This window comes from Adiantum capillus-veneris, chromosome 16 (genome assembly GCF_014529385.1).
Source record: "Adiantum capillus-veneris isolate H3 chromosome 16, ASM1452938v2, whole genome shotgun sequence".
In the NCBI taxonomy this organism is placed as follows: Eukaryota; Viridiplantae; Streptophyta; class Polypodiopsida; order Polypodiales; family Pteridaceae; genus Adiantum; species Adiantum capillus-veneris.
The window spans coordinates 46,449,532-46,464,570 of NC_140946.1; the positions used below are offsets into that span (position 1 = coordinate 46,449,532).

General features: G+C 39.3%; 1 pseudogene; it reads left to right on the forward strand.

The window, feature by feature from the left end:
- The first annotated feature begins 13,795 nt into the window (after window positions 1–13,795).
- Window positions 13,796–14,084, forward strand: LOC147438971 (uncharacterized; annotated as a pseudogene).
- The last annotated feature ends 955 nt before the right edge of the window (window positions 14,085–15,039 follow it).

Consider the following 15,039-nt stretch of genomic DNA (forward strand, 5'->3'; position numbering starts at 1 on the left):
AGAGTCTAGTTTAGATAAGCAAAAGATGTTCAAACCAGCACTTGACTTTCTTACTATTCAATATTCAAAGTCCCTTGAGGCTAACAAATTACATACCTGCTTGTAACCTAACTAATGAGTAAGTATATAGATCTAAGCAAGTATATATAATGAGTCTTCAAACTAATAAACCATCGAGAGAGTACCAAGGTCCACTACTTGTCCAAACTCAGCTCTAGACAACATAGAAAGATGCTAGTTCTACTAATTGTCTAGTTATAGGCATGGAGAAATGATAGAAGGTTGACCACTTGTCCAACCTATCATCTCTAGTAAGATGGGAGGTTTGGCCTTAAGATTCACCATGTAACCAACCTATAGATCATTGTATTATGAAGAGTAGAAAATCAAATCTCCACCACTTGTCCAAGCTAGTTCTAAAATCCACACGGAGATAAGCAAGCTCCACCATTTGTCGAAGCTCTCTTCCATTAAAACATGAAAAAACTCAGCTATGTTGTAGAGGGGGGACTTTTTTCCAAGGTCCACCACTTGTCCAAGCTAGGATCCATTAAAACATGGAAATAAACAATGCTCCACCACTCGTCCAACCTTTAGAGTTTCAAAGTGTATGGGTTGTCTAAACTAGGTATGGAAAAATAATTGAAGGTCAACCACTTGAAACATGGAGAGAAGCAAGCTCCACCATGTCTCCAATATGCTAGACTCCATTGAAACACCCTAAACCCACGTATTTTGTACATAGGGGATGTTCATTCCAAGGTCCACCACTTGTCGAGGCTAACTCTATTAAAACATATAGAGAAAGAAAGGTCCTCCACTTGTCCAAGCTAGGCTCATTGAAACATGGAGAGAAGGAACCTCCACCGTTTCTCCTAGATAGGCTCCATTGAAACATGGAGAGAAGTAAGCTCCACCATGTCTCCAAGATGCTAGGCTCCATTGAAATACCCAATACCCATGATATTTTCTACATGAGGGGTTTACTTTCAAGGTCCACCACTTGTCCAAACTATTATCCCTAGTAGGTTTGGTCTCATGATTCACCACTTGTCCACTCTATGTCATTATATTAAGAGGAATTGGGTGTTAAGGTCCACCACTTGTCCAACCTATAATGTTATAGCTTGAATGGTATTTTTTCTCACCACTTGTAATGCCCATGACATGATTTACATGGGGGTTTTGTTCCAAGGTCCACCACTTGTCCAAGCTAACTCTATTGAAACATAGAGAGAAACAAAGGTCCACCACTTTTCCAAGCTAGGCTTCATTGAAACATGGACCTTAATACCAACTTATTCCTAGTAGCATGAGTGATATTTTGTACATGGGGGGTTTACATTCAAGGTCCACCACTTGTCCAACCTATTTTCCCTAGTAGGTTTGGTCCCAAGTTCACCACTTGTCCACTCTATGTCATTATATTAAGAATAATTGGGTGTTAAGGTCCACCACTTGTCCAACCTATAAGGTTATATATTGAATGGTATTTTTTCTCACCATTTGTAATGCCCATGATATGTTTTACATGGGGGTTTTGTTCCAAGGTCCACCACTTTTCCAAGATAACTCTATTCAAACATAGAGAGAAACAAAGGTCCACCACTTGTCCAAGCTAGGCTCCATTGAAACATGGAGAGAATGATGCTCCACCATTTATCCAAGATAGGCTCCATTGAAACATGGAGAGAAGCAAGCTTTACCATGTTTCCAAGCTAAGCTCCATTGAAACACTCTAGGGGGTTTTATTTCAAGGCCCACCACTTGTTTAACCTATTATCCCTAGTAGCATGAGTGGTTTGGTTTTAAGATTCACCACTTGTACACTCTATGTCGTTATATTAAGAAGAACAATGTGTTAAGGTCCACCAATTGTCCAACCTATAAGGTTATATCTTAAAAGGTATCCTTTCTCGCCACTTGAAATGCCCATGATATGTTTTACATGGGAGTTTCATTCCAAGATCCACCACTTGTCCAAGCTAACCATATTCAAACATAGAGAGTAACAAAGGTCCACGACTTGTCCAAGCTAGGCTCCATTGAAACATGGAGAGAAGGAAACTCCACCATTTCTCCTAGATAGGATCCGTTAAATCATGGAGAGAAGTAAGTTCCACCATGTCTCCAAGATGCTAGGCTCCATTGAAATACGCAAAACCCATGATATTTTGTACATGGGGGATTTACATTCAAGGTCAACCACTTGTGCAACTTATTATCCCTAGTAGGTTTGGTCTCACGATTCACCACTTTTCCACTCTATGTCATTATATTAAGAGGAATTGGGTGTTAAGGTCCACCACTTGTCCAGCCTATAAGGTTATACCTTGAATGGTATTTTTTCTCACCACTTGTAATGCCCATGACATGCTTTACATGGGGGTTTTGTTACAAGGTTCACCACTTGTCCAAGCTAATTCTATTGAAACATAGAGAGAAACAAAGGTCCACCACTTGTCCAAGCTAGGCTCCATTGAAACATGGACCTTAATACCAAATTATTCCTAGTAGCATGAGTGATATTTTGTACATGGGGGGTTTGCATTGAAGGTCCGTAATGTCCATGATATGTTTTACATGGGGGTTTTGTTCCAAGGTCCACCACTTGTCCAAGCTAAATCTATTCAAACATAGAGAGAAACAAAGATCCACCACTTGTCCAAGCTAGGCTCCATTGAAACATGGAGAGAATGATGCTTCACCATTTATCCAAGATAGGATCCATTGAAACATGGAGAGAAGTAAGCTCCACCATGTCTCCAAGATGCTAGAGTCCATTGAAATACCCAAAACCCATGATACTTTGTACATGGGGGATTTACATTCAAGGTCCACCACTTGTCCAACCTATTATCCCTAGTAGCATGAGTGGTTTGGTCTCACGATTCACCACTTGTCCACTCTATATCATTATATTAAGAAAAATTGGGTTTCCATATCTAAATGGATCTTTGCTTGGATAAGTGGTAGACCTTGAGACCTAAATACCCATTCTACACTAGAGCATTGGTTAAGCCTTATGCACTTCAAGCATACCTTTAACAACAAGTAGTAGTTATTATTTGACTTAAGTCTAGTTGAACTCCATGGTATTGAGAGAGTGTAGCATAAAAAAGAGTCAGGATTTTAATTTGTTTTTCTTTCTATTAATGAGTAGATCATAGATGGATTTTGGTATCTAATAAACCCTTAGGGTAGACAATGTAAAACTCATGTCTATTGTTGTGTTTGCATTAAGTGTTCTTATTCTTTAATTTCAGAATCATTACAGAAAAATGGATTGGCTATATGCTGGCATAAATTGAAGAAAACTATTGAATTACCCATCCAACCTCCTCCAAGACCTTGTCCAAGGAATCAACCACCTCCTTATCACCTACCACTTGCTTTCAAGGACATCAAAAGAGTACTTATCTTGGATCCAGAGGGGTTACTTCTCAAGACAATTGAAATGAAACATGGAGATTCTATGCCAGCTTGGGCTCAACACATGCGACTTGTGGAGGATAAAGATGAAGTTTATCATGTGGTGCGACCAGACGCACAAAGTTTTTTGGATTTTTGTGTTGAATACTTTGAGCTATGGATATGGAGTTGCTATAACTTAACAAGGGTGCAACGCATCACACAAAAATGTATTCCTGAGCAGTATACCAAGTTCAAGGTGTTTATGAGTAACAAAAATTTCCAAAATTCAAATATCATGTTAGGATTTACAAGGGTTTATCACAAAAATTTGAGTGATATTTGGAAGATATTTGAGGATTGGATACAAACAATACCTTAATTTTTTATGACACTCCATATAGGGTGATGTGGAACATGCCAGGGACATATCTTATATTTTCAAAGATGTGGAGGCAAACTTCCGAGCAACTTCAAAACTTCTTGCAGAGAACCATAATTCCATGGTTGGTAGGATGGTTGTATGCAAGAGATAAGAGAGTCTATACATACAATACAATTGTAAATCAGTACAATGATTCTGAGACAAATTATGTCCTTGGTGTGTACTTGTCAACACGAAAGCATTGATTAAATATGGCCATAAGATGATTTTTTTATTCTAGTGTGTATCTTTCAACATTTGTATAATTTGATATAGTCTTTTTTTTAAAAAAACAAAGGTGTGTCAATTTTATAAACACTTCAATGGAGTGCACCCTACTCTAAGGCGACTTCAATGTACTATTGGAGTGCATCCTATTGTAAGGGGACTCTGATGTATTGCTAGAGTGCACCCAAATTTTTGGGGACTCATTTTTTATTTGATTGGGGCCTATGTTGGATCATATAGTAAAAGAAATTCATTTTTTGTCAATTCATATCGAGGTTGCATTTATTTGTAACTAGGAGAGAATTGATGTTTGATGTCAAAATAAAACTTGTAAGTGTGGATCAAAGAATTCATGGACTTTAAATATGTGAGAGGGATCTTTTTCTTGGGCACAAATGTTTGCTTCAAGAATTTTATCATTACATCCTTTATGTGAAAGAGTTTTATAACCTAAAAGACTTTGAAAAGAAAACTATGGAATCTAAGCGCATGTATTCTTGAATGGCTTGAAAGTTGATGTATACATGCATGTCGCCTTGATGAAGGTTTAGATCTAACAAGATACAAAGCTAGAATTCTTGGACGTTACTTTTGTCAATTTGGTAATAACATATTTAACTTTCTTTTCTTATGGATGGAAAATATATTATTATGTGTATTTGGAACCTAATTGCTTGACCTTCAAACCAAGATTCCTATGTTATTTTTTCATGTACTTTTTTGTAGTGGATTAAGATTGTGGATACAAGGTCCACCACTTGTTCAAGCTAGATCTAAGAAAGTATATATACTAAGTCTTCAAACTAGTAAACCAAGGGAAGAGAGAAGCAGGGTCCATCACTTGTCCAAGATCATCTCTAGAAAACATAGAGAGATGCTAGGTCTACTAATTGTCTAATATAGTCATGGAGAAATGATAGAAGGTTGATCCACTTGTCCAACCTATCATCTCTAGTAAAATGGAAGGTTTGGCCTTAAGATTCATCATGTAACCAGCCTATACTTCATTGTATTATGAAGAGTAGAAAATTAAAGCTCCACCACTTGTCTAAGGTAGTTCCAAAATCAACATGGAGAGAAGCAAGCTTCACCATTTGTCCAAGATAGGTTCCATTAAAACTTGGAAAACCTCATATATGTTGTACATGGAAGCTTTTTTCCAAGGTCCACCACTTGTCCAAGATAGGATCCATTAAAACATGGATAGAAACAAGGCTCCACCACTCGTCCAACCTTTATAGCTGCAAAGTGTATTGGTTGTCTAAACTAGGCATGGGAAAATAATAAAAGGTCCACCACTTATCCAATATATTATCTCTAATAGCATGGGAGGTTTGGTCTCAAGATTTAGGAATTGGCTGACCTGTATTTCATTGTATTATGATGAATTTGGTTTTAAGGTCAACTACTTATCCAAGCTATAAGTTTATATCTTGAATGGTATTCCTTCCCACCATCACTTAGAAAACCAATGATATGTTGTACATGGGGGGGTTTGTTACAAGGTCCACCACTTGTCCAAGCTAGTTTCATTGAAACATGGATGAAGGCAAGCTCCACCATTTGTTAAAGCTAGACTCCATTGAAATGTAGAAAATCCATGCTATGTTGTACATGGGGTTTTTGTTTTAAGGTCCAACACTTGTCCAAGTTAAGCTCCATTGAAACATGGAGAGGCGAAACACTCCACCACTTGTCCAAGCTAGGAAACATTGATAGTAGTTGGTTTAGTTTGAAGATCCACCACGTGTCTAAGCTAACTCTATTGAAACATAGAGAGAAGCAAAGGTCCACCAATTGTCCAAGGTAGGCTCCATTGAAACATGGACAGAAGCGAGCTCCACCATTTCTCCAAGATAGGCTCCATTGAAACATGGAGAGAATCAAAGGTCCACCATTTCTCCAAGCTAGGCTCTAGTTGTCCAACCTATAAGGTTATATCTTAAATGGTAATCTTTCTAATCACTTGGAATACCCATGGTATGTTTTACATGGGGGTTTTGTTCCAAGGTCACCACTTGTCCAAGCTAACTCTATTGAAACATAGAGAGAAGCAAAGTTCCACCACTTGTCCAAGCTAGTCTCCATTGAAACAAGGAGAGAAGCAAGCTCCATCATTTCTCTAGGATAGGCTAGCCTGGATAAGTGCACCTTGAAACCAACCTTCCTATGAGGCAATTGAGCATATGCTACATATTTTATGTATGCCCCATGCTTCAAATTAAGAAGTTCTAGATTAGAAGTGGACCTTGCTTGAATGTCACATGCAATAAATTAAGGAAAAATAGCCAAGTGGATTGTATTCCTCAATGGATCCTTGATTTCACAAGTTGTGAACCTTGAGTCACTTTTACATTAACTTGGACAAGTGGTGGACCTAGAAACCAAGATCTCCATGTTGAGATAAGTTGTAGGTAGGATGGTAGAACATAGACAACGATAATGGATGCAATATACTCGTCTCCTAATAATCCAACTAATTGAAACCAAGGTATTTTAGTTGTTTTCATTGTGTATTGTATGTGCATAAAGTGGAATGAGACCTTAAGAAAACTCAAATTTTTGACAAAATATCTATATTTTGTACATGATATATTGAAAGTTGTCCAACCTGGGAATTGGGATTTTCCCACTTTACCTAATATGGTCTTAACACCTGGTAGCAGTAGTCCAAATAAGTCCTTTAACCTCACTGTGCCATTGGAAAATACCAACTCGACTTCATATGGACCATCCCAAGCTATCTTTAAATTTGGTTTCTTAGGGCCGAGTTTGGATTGATAAACCAAAACCAAGTCTCCCTTCTGGAACTCCCTAACTTTGATTCTTCTATCATGCCAGTGCTTTCTTCTTTGCTGAACAATTTTTTGTTCCAACATGGCGTTGTCGCAACTCATCCAACTGCACTAATTCCTTCAGTCTTTGTTTAAGATTCTAATTAAAATCTAATCCATATTCCATCGCCATTCTAAGACTAGGAAGCATGAATTCAATAGGCACTATAGCTTCAGTACCGTACACCATTCTGAAAGCTGTCATTCCAATGATGACTTTGTAAGCTGTTCTGTAGGCCCATAAAGTAGTTTATAGATTAAGATTCCACTGATGTGGTTCCTTTTGAACAATCTTGGTTGAAATGTTCTTGATGGTATTGTTACTGCTCTCTGCCTGACCATTTCACCTAGGATAATAAGGAATTGATTTCCTATGCTTAACTGAGATCATTACAATCAGAATTTCCATGGTACCATTGATGAAATGTGTCCCTTGATCAGACACAATCTCAATGGGGCATCCATATCGGTAAATAATTTTTTCAAATAGGAAAACAGCAATGGACTTTGTAGTATTATCTAGAAGAGCCTTGGCCTCTACCCATTTAGTGACATAACAGGTGGGTGGAAGCATGACTGGGTGGTACACTTTTATGGGTTGAAAGCTCTTTTTTAATAGCCACGTAATAACTATGTCATTAGCTGTTAGCGCCTTTGAAATTTTTGGATTCAAAAAATACTATAAAAAAAAACCAAAGCTCGTAGGTGCGAGAGAGGTCCCAGAAGCTCGTACTTACATGGGTGTTGAGCACAGTGAGCGCATTCATGTAGCTTCTCTTCGTCTCAAGCAAGAAGCAATAGCAGTAGGGCACGCAGCAGGGCATCATGTCTCTCAGGTTCTCTCTCACTCTCTGAGGCAGGGTGGTCAATATCTGCCATCCCTCTCTCTCTTTCTATGTCACACACACACACACACACACACACATGCACATCTGAAAGTATTACATGTTTGAAACAGGGTAGCTTAGTCTCAAGCTTGCCACCTTTGATTGGACATGTTTTGCTTGCTTTTTTCCCTGTCACCATTACAAGGTGCTTCATGTCCTGATAGCTTCACCACCCACAACCGTGACCATTGCATGTTTCTTTTTCAGTTTCATTTTGTTCCATGATGCATATCCATGGACATAGATATAAACACACACACACACACACACACACATATACCTACACACAGAGAGTCTTGTTTCAGCATTAAGATTTGTTATTGGTGCAAAAATCCTTCCTTTTAGGAGATTTTATATGTTATTAGTTACTTCTTGTGGTGAAATGATGATTAAAAATGTTATTTTGATGTGTCATTTAATTATAAAATTGGTTTTATATGTATATTTTAGGTGGAACCCACCTCCATTTACTAGAATCCAGCATACAAAACTTTGCATGTCAAGATAAGACTTCCATGAAGTCTACAACCTCAGCCTGGACGGGTTGACAAACCACACTTTATGGATGTTATAGAGAAAGACTGGTTGTCCGTGTTCATGGTGCTATGAACCAAAGGGCAGAAGGTGAAGCTTCAAACCATACGGTCAGAGCTTTACAATAAATTCATGATGCTGTATCAGATGGTTTATCAGGAGTTACCTATAAATGGTGAGTGCGCTGCCTGTTTTGCCAAAGCATTTGCATTTGAAAATTGCCAGAGGGCGGACTTGTCTCTGGACAAGTTCAAATACCGGGTATCTTGGACCGTTGTGGCTGAGAAATCAGTTACTCAACTGGGGGCACATAAGCAAGGGCTCTCCAACAAGATGTCCAGAGTAATGACGCACATGACTGACGGGAAAACAGTGTGCAAGTCAGTATTGGTAGCTCAGTCATCGAAGGTGAGTGTGGATAACTCAAATAGTGGGGATGTAGAGCTAGCACAGATCATGCGGTCTGATGTACAAGCTAAAGTTAGGCATCTTGAGAGTGAAATAAGGCAGATCTCTAAAGAAATGCAGCAAGCACAAGTGGAAGTGCAGGTTCAGTCAAAGGCAGACACTTTCTTGAAACAGTTAAGGGAAGCACGAGAAGAATTAGCCACACTTGAGGCTAGTGGCAATGTGCCGTTGGAGAGGGTGATGACATTGCAAGCTGTGATTAGTGCTAACTTGCAAGTTCTTGGTGTTCTTGGTGTCGCACAGTGTGGAACCTCTGAAAACAACGATGTTGCAACCATACAGGTTGATTTGTGAACACCAAGAAGATACTGTTGTTCCTCTTATTTTGTGTTTGAATAGTTTTGCTAAATTTTTTTGTCCAATACAGGAGAGGCCGCAACAAAAAAATGTTCTCTTGGCGAGACTCAAAAATATCCTAGGAGGCTTTTGTTGGCAGTGCAATTTTACAATTGCAACAGGGCAAAGCACCTATATTCTCTCCATCACCTCCAATCATGTCAAATGTACGTCAAGGCGATATATTTATTGACGAGCTGTGCCCAGCCTGTGGGTTGGAACTTCAGGATAAAATACTGGTAGGTGTTTGCATGCTACCATGCCTAAGTGATTCCTGCTTGGCACCGGGATGCGGCATAGAGATCCTTGCTTCGGTGAATAAGATGTTTGGTATGGAGACAACATCCCCGGCAGAAGAAAAATTTACTCCAATAGGAATGTTCCCAATTCTAGTTACTAAAGCCCCAAAGGAAGGAAAAGCTGTATTAGTAACCAAAAGTACTAGTAGTAAGCTCTATTAGTAGTAAATTATATTAGTAACCCATAGCTGTCAATAGCTTGTAATTAGTGGTAAGCTGTCAAATAGCTTGTAATTAGTGGTAAGCCGTCAAATAGCTTGTAATTAGTAGTAAGTTGTATTAGTAACCTGTCAAATAGCTTGTAATTAGTGGTAAGCTGTCAAATAGCTTGTAATTAGTAGTAAGTTGTATTAGTAACCTGTCAAATAGCTGTCAAATAGCTTGTAATTAGTGGTAAGCTATCAAATAGCTTGTAATTAGTAGTAAGTTGTATTAGTAACCAATAGCTGTATTAGGTACAACTATGAGTTATCTATTTGATAGCTATTGGCTACTAATACAGCTTACTGTCTAATTACCAATAGCTGCTTATCACAAGCTTTTAAAAAGCTATTAGATACAGCTTTAAACTATTTATTAGTTTGCCAGTGGCTTCCATAGGTAGTGGGTGATAGCTATCTGCTAGGTTTAGAGAGAGCTACTAGCTGGTAATATCTACCTGGATCTTGTTAAATAGCTCTAGAATAGCTGTTAATTGTGTGAGTAGCTACTTTATCATTCACTAGTGGCCAATATTCCTAGCTATTAGAATTTAATAGCTCTCTAATAGCTGGGTACTAGCTATTACATATCTACTGGTCCCGAAGCTTTTGACCAGCTATGAGGTAGCTAATAGACCCAAACTTGGCTAAAGTTGCTTCTGAGACAGCTTTTGACCAGCTATTAGGTAGCTATCGTCTGCCATAGCTAGTGGGTGATGGCCTATTAGCCGGCAGTACCTATTTGACCTATTATTAATAGTTTGACCTATTATTAATAGTTGTGTGATAGAGCTTCTAATCAGCTATGAGTTAGCTATTGGCTTCCATAGCTTGTGGATGATAGCTATTTTCCACAGCTATTGGGTGATAGAAATTTTGTAGGGTTGGAGAGCTATTAGCTGGAAGTAGCTATTGATCACAGATACTATCTTCCACAGCTAGTGGGTAATAGCTTTTTGCCAATTTTGGAGAGCTATTAGCTAGAAGTAGCCATATGAAGCTGTTATTAATAGCTTCTTGATAGTGCTTATAACCAGCTATTAGGTAACTATTGCCTGTCATAGCTATTAGGTCAAAGCTATTTTCCCGGTTTTGAGAGCTATCAACTGCTAGTAGCTATCTGGCCAGCTATCAATAGCTGCTTGACAGACAACTTAGAACCATCTATCAAGTAGCTATTGTCTTCCATAGCTATTGGGTTGGGCAATAGCTATTTGGAATGTTTTGAGAGCTATTAGCTGGAAGTAGCTATCTCACCAGCTATTAAGAAGCTATTGTCTTCCACAACTAGTGGGTAATAGCTATTTGCCAGGTTTTGAGAGCTTTTAGCTATTTTAACCAGCTATTAGGTAACTATTGTGTAGGTATTAACCAACTATTGGGTAGCTATTGTTTTTCATAGCTAGTGGGTGATAGCTACCTGCTAGGTTTAGAGAGCTACTGGCTGGTAAAAGCTACTTTATGCTTGTTAAATAGATCCACATTAGCTTTTGATTGTGTGGTATATACTCTTATTGACTATGTGGCCAGTATTGCCTAGTTATTTACAACCAATTGCTGCCCAATAGCTTGCAAGCAGATAGCCTATAACTGCTTCTAAGAAAGCTTTTTACCAGTTATTAATAGATGCCTAACAGATATCTCTAACCAGCTAGTGGGTGATAGCCATTTGCTACGTTTAGAGATCTAATACCATGCAAATACTACTTGATGCTTGTTAATCAGCTCCCTGATAGCTGTTGACTATGTGTGGTAAATCTTTTCTCGTTCACTATGCACAAGTATTTCTAGTTGTTAACAAGCAAAAGATGTCCAATAATTTGTTGAAAAGTTTGACTTTGTTTCCAAAAGGTTGACGTCCATTTTTAATCACTGCTTGGCATCTTTTTGTAAAAGCAGCTGATTATGTTCCAACCACATGTATGTTTACACCAGTAAAGACATCTGGTGGAGATACAATGCAGTCAATGAAGACATTTGGTAGAGATACAATGTAGTCAACAGGATTCACAGTTGGCTCTGATTGTTGGGGAGAATCCCCAAAAAAGTCTTCTTGCAGCCCCTTCAAGAATTCACAGCTACTAGTAATCGTAAAAAGTAGTACTTATGACGTTGCTATGGGCTGCTCCACAAGTCCAAAAGATGGTCTTCAAAGCAAAGGTGAGGTCCGAGAGTTTCTTGCTAAGTTTCAAGTTGTGTACCTCTCCAACCATGCTATGGCTACATGTTGTTGGCAAAGTATTACAGAGTTTTAGGTGTTGTATGATAGTTGTTAGCCATTTAATATTATGTTATTAGCTAGCTTCTAGATAGATACTAAGTTGCTTTGAAGATACTTCTACTTTAATCACATCTTCCATTGCAGATCCAAGGATCTCTGAGACACCAGATGATGTTCTAGAGGCAACAGCTGGAGACATAGAGGACAAGGTAAAACAGGGAAATCTTGCAAGAGGTGGCAAGCATGGGAAAGTATGTCTAGGAGTTTGACAAGAAGGTTTGTAATTGCACACGGAGCTGACGATGAAGATAAAAATAGCGATACATTGATGCAGAAAGGTATGCCTTAGTAAATTTAGTGTCAACCCACTTACACGTGGTTGAGTTTTTTTGTCTTTTTGGAGCACTTACTGATGGCATAGCAACGTGTAGAATCTCCTGTCAATAAAGATTGTGGAGACTCTCTGGAAAACATGTTGGCAGAAGCTAAAAGAAAGAGGCTAGGGTCAGCAAAGACACCATCCAAGAGGATGAAGAAAACTCTGTTCAGCAAAACTCCTCCAGATGTTAGGAGTGGCAGTAAAATCCCTTGCCCAGATGTTGAAATAGAAAGGCATGCAAAGGATGCTAGCAAAGACCCTACTCTGCCTCAGGTAATTGACCTAACAATGGTTGGTGCTAAAGGACCTCCTCCTGATACAGTTGTTGATGCAGGACTAAACAGTGAATTCCTTGTTCATCTTGTGAGAATTGATGGTACCGTGCCTACTCCTGATACAGTTGCTAATGCAAGCCTAAATAGTGAAGTCCCTGATCATCGTGTGAGCGTTGATGGTAGTGTTGATGGCAGTGTGCCTGCTCCACAACAAGTTCATCAAGCAAACCCTTTGGCTAATCACCCTAATACCACCAGCCAAGATCATGGTGGTGGTCTATTGTCCCCTGATGCATCTTTGTAAGCTTTGCTGAGTATGTTCCAACCACATGTATGTTCACACCAGCAAAGACATCTGGTGGAGATACAATGCAGTCAATGAAGACATCTGGTGGAGATACAATGCAGTCAGTAGGATTCACAATTGGCTCTGATTGTTGGGGAGAATCACCAACAAAGTCTTCTTGCAGCCCCTTCAAGATTTCACAGCTACCAGTAATGTTAAAAATTAGTACTTGTGACGTTGCTGCGGGCTACTCCACAAGTCCAAAAGATGGCCTTCAAAGCAAAGGTGAGGTCCGAGAGTTTCTTGCTAAGTTTCAAGTTGTGTTCCTCTCCATCCATGCTATGGCTACATGTTGTTGGAAAAGTATTACAGAGTTTTAGGTGGTGTATGACAACTATTAGCCAGTTAATATTATGTTATTACCCAGCTTCTAGATAGCTATTAAGTAGCTTGAAGGTACTTCTAGTTTAATCACATCTTCCATTGCAGCTCCAGGGATTTCTGAGACACCTGATGATGTTCTAGAGGCAACAATTGGAGACATAGAGGACAATGTAAAACAAGGAAAGATTGCAAGAGGTGGCAAGCATGGGCAAAGTGTGTCTAGGAGGTTGACAAGAAGGTTTGTAATTGCACACGGAGCTGAAGATGAAGATACAAATAGCAATACATTGATGCAGAAAGGTATACCTTAGTAAATTTAATGTCAGCCCACTTACACGTGGTTGAGTTTTTTTGTCTTTTTGGAGCACTTACTGATGGCATAGCAACATGCAGAATCTCCTGTCAATAAAGATTGTGGAGACACTCTGGAGAACATGTTGGCAGAAGCTAAAAGAAAGAGGCTAGGGTCAGCAAAGCCACCATCCAAGAGGATGAAGAAAACTCTGTTCAGCAAAACTCCTCCAGATGTTAGGAGTGGCAGTGAAATCCCTTGCCCAGATGTTGAAATAGAAAGGCATGCAAAGGATGTTCGCAAAGACCCTACTTTGCCTCAGGTAATTGACCTAACAATGGTTGGTGCTAAAGGCCCTGCTCCTGATACAGTTACTGATGCAAGCCTAAACAGTGAAGTCCCTATTCATCGTGTGACAATTGATGGTACCGTGCCTGCTCCTTATACTTGCTGATGCAAGCCTAAACAGTGAAGTCCTTGCTCATCGTGTGATCTTTGATGGTAGTGTTGATGGCAGTGTGCCTGCTCCACAGCAAGTTCATCAAGCAAGCCCTTTGGCTGATCATCCTAATACCACCAATCAAGATCATGGTGATGGTCTATTGTCCCCTGATGCATCTTTGTAAAATTTTCTGTTTCAAGGACATAATATGAATGCTATTCCAAGATGTTTTTGCAAATATTTTGTTGCTTTTCCTTGAAATTAGTCAACTTATGTAGACAGTCTTGTGTATGCAGTAACTCATAAGGAATTAATGTTGATGCTAGTAGTATGTCCACCGTCAGAAACGAAGCCCAAGTCAAGGCCAAAAAAACTCGTGATAGATCACCCGTTTAAAAGGTGGAGATGGTACATGGCGCTCAAGCTGATGTACCACATTAGGTTGGCACATGTGTATGCATCCAGCTCATGTTCATGGGATTTCCCAAATTGCAACGATCCGAGCAGGATGCTTGCATCAGCTGAGGAGGATTATCATGTTGTCCCAGAAAGTGTGCAAAATGATGTTGGGGATCTTATTTTGGATATGAATGGTCTTTTGATTCATAAAGTGGATCTGGAAGAAGATATGTTTTTCCCTACATGGAATCTACAATATGACCAGGTACTGGAGGAGAGGCCAAGAAGGATATACTTCCTTGTGCGGCCCGATACAAGGTAGTTCTTATTGTGGGCATCAACTCATTTCAATGTCTTCATTTGGAGCTCAGCCATGGAACATAATTTTGTAAATCGTTTTCGTGAATGCTTTCCAGGTTTACAAGGACTCGTAGCAGGGTTCATTGCACAAACTTCCTGTGATGTGCTTCATAATCACAAAATCAAGGGCAAAAAACCCATTTTCTTCAAGCACCTCAATGATTTTTGGAACAGGTGTCATGGTCATTTTGGTCCACACAAAACGCTACTGGTTGATGACAGTTTGTACAAGTGTATATTTAACTTTTCTGGCAATTGCTGCATTGTGCCAGCGTTTGGCTCACCTAATGATACAACTCGAAGGCCATTCCTTACACATAAGCTTGCCCCATGGCTGTAAAAGTACCTGAAGGCAGGGGATAGAACGCAGTTTGTTACCA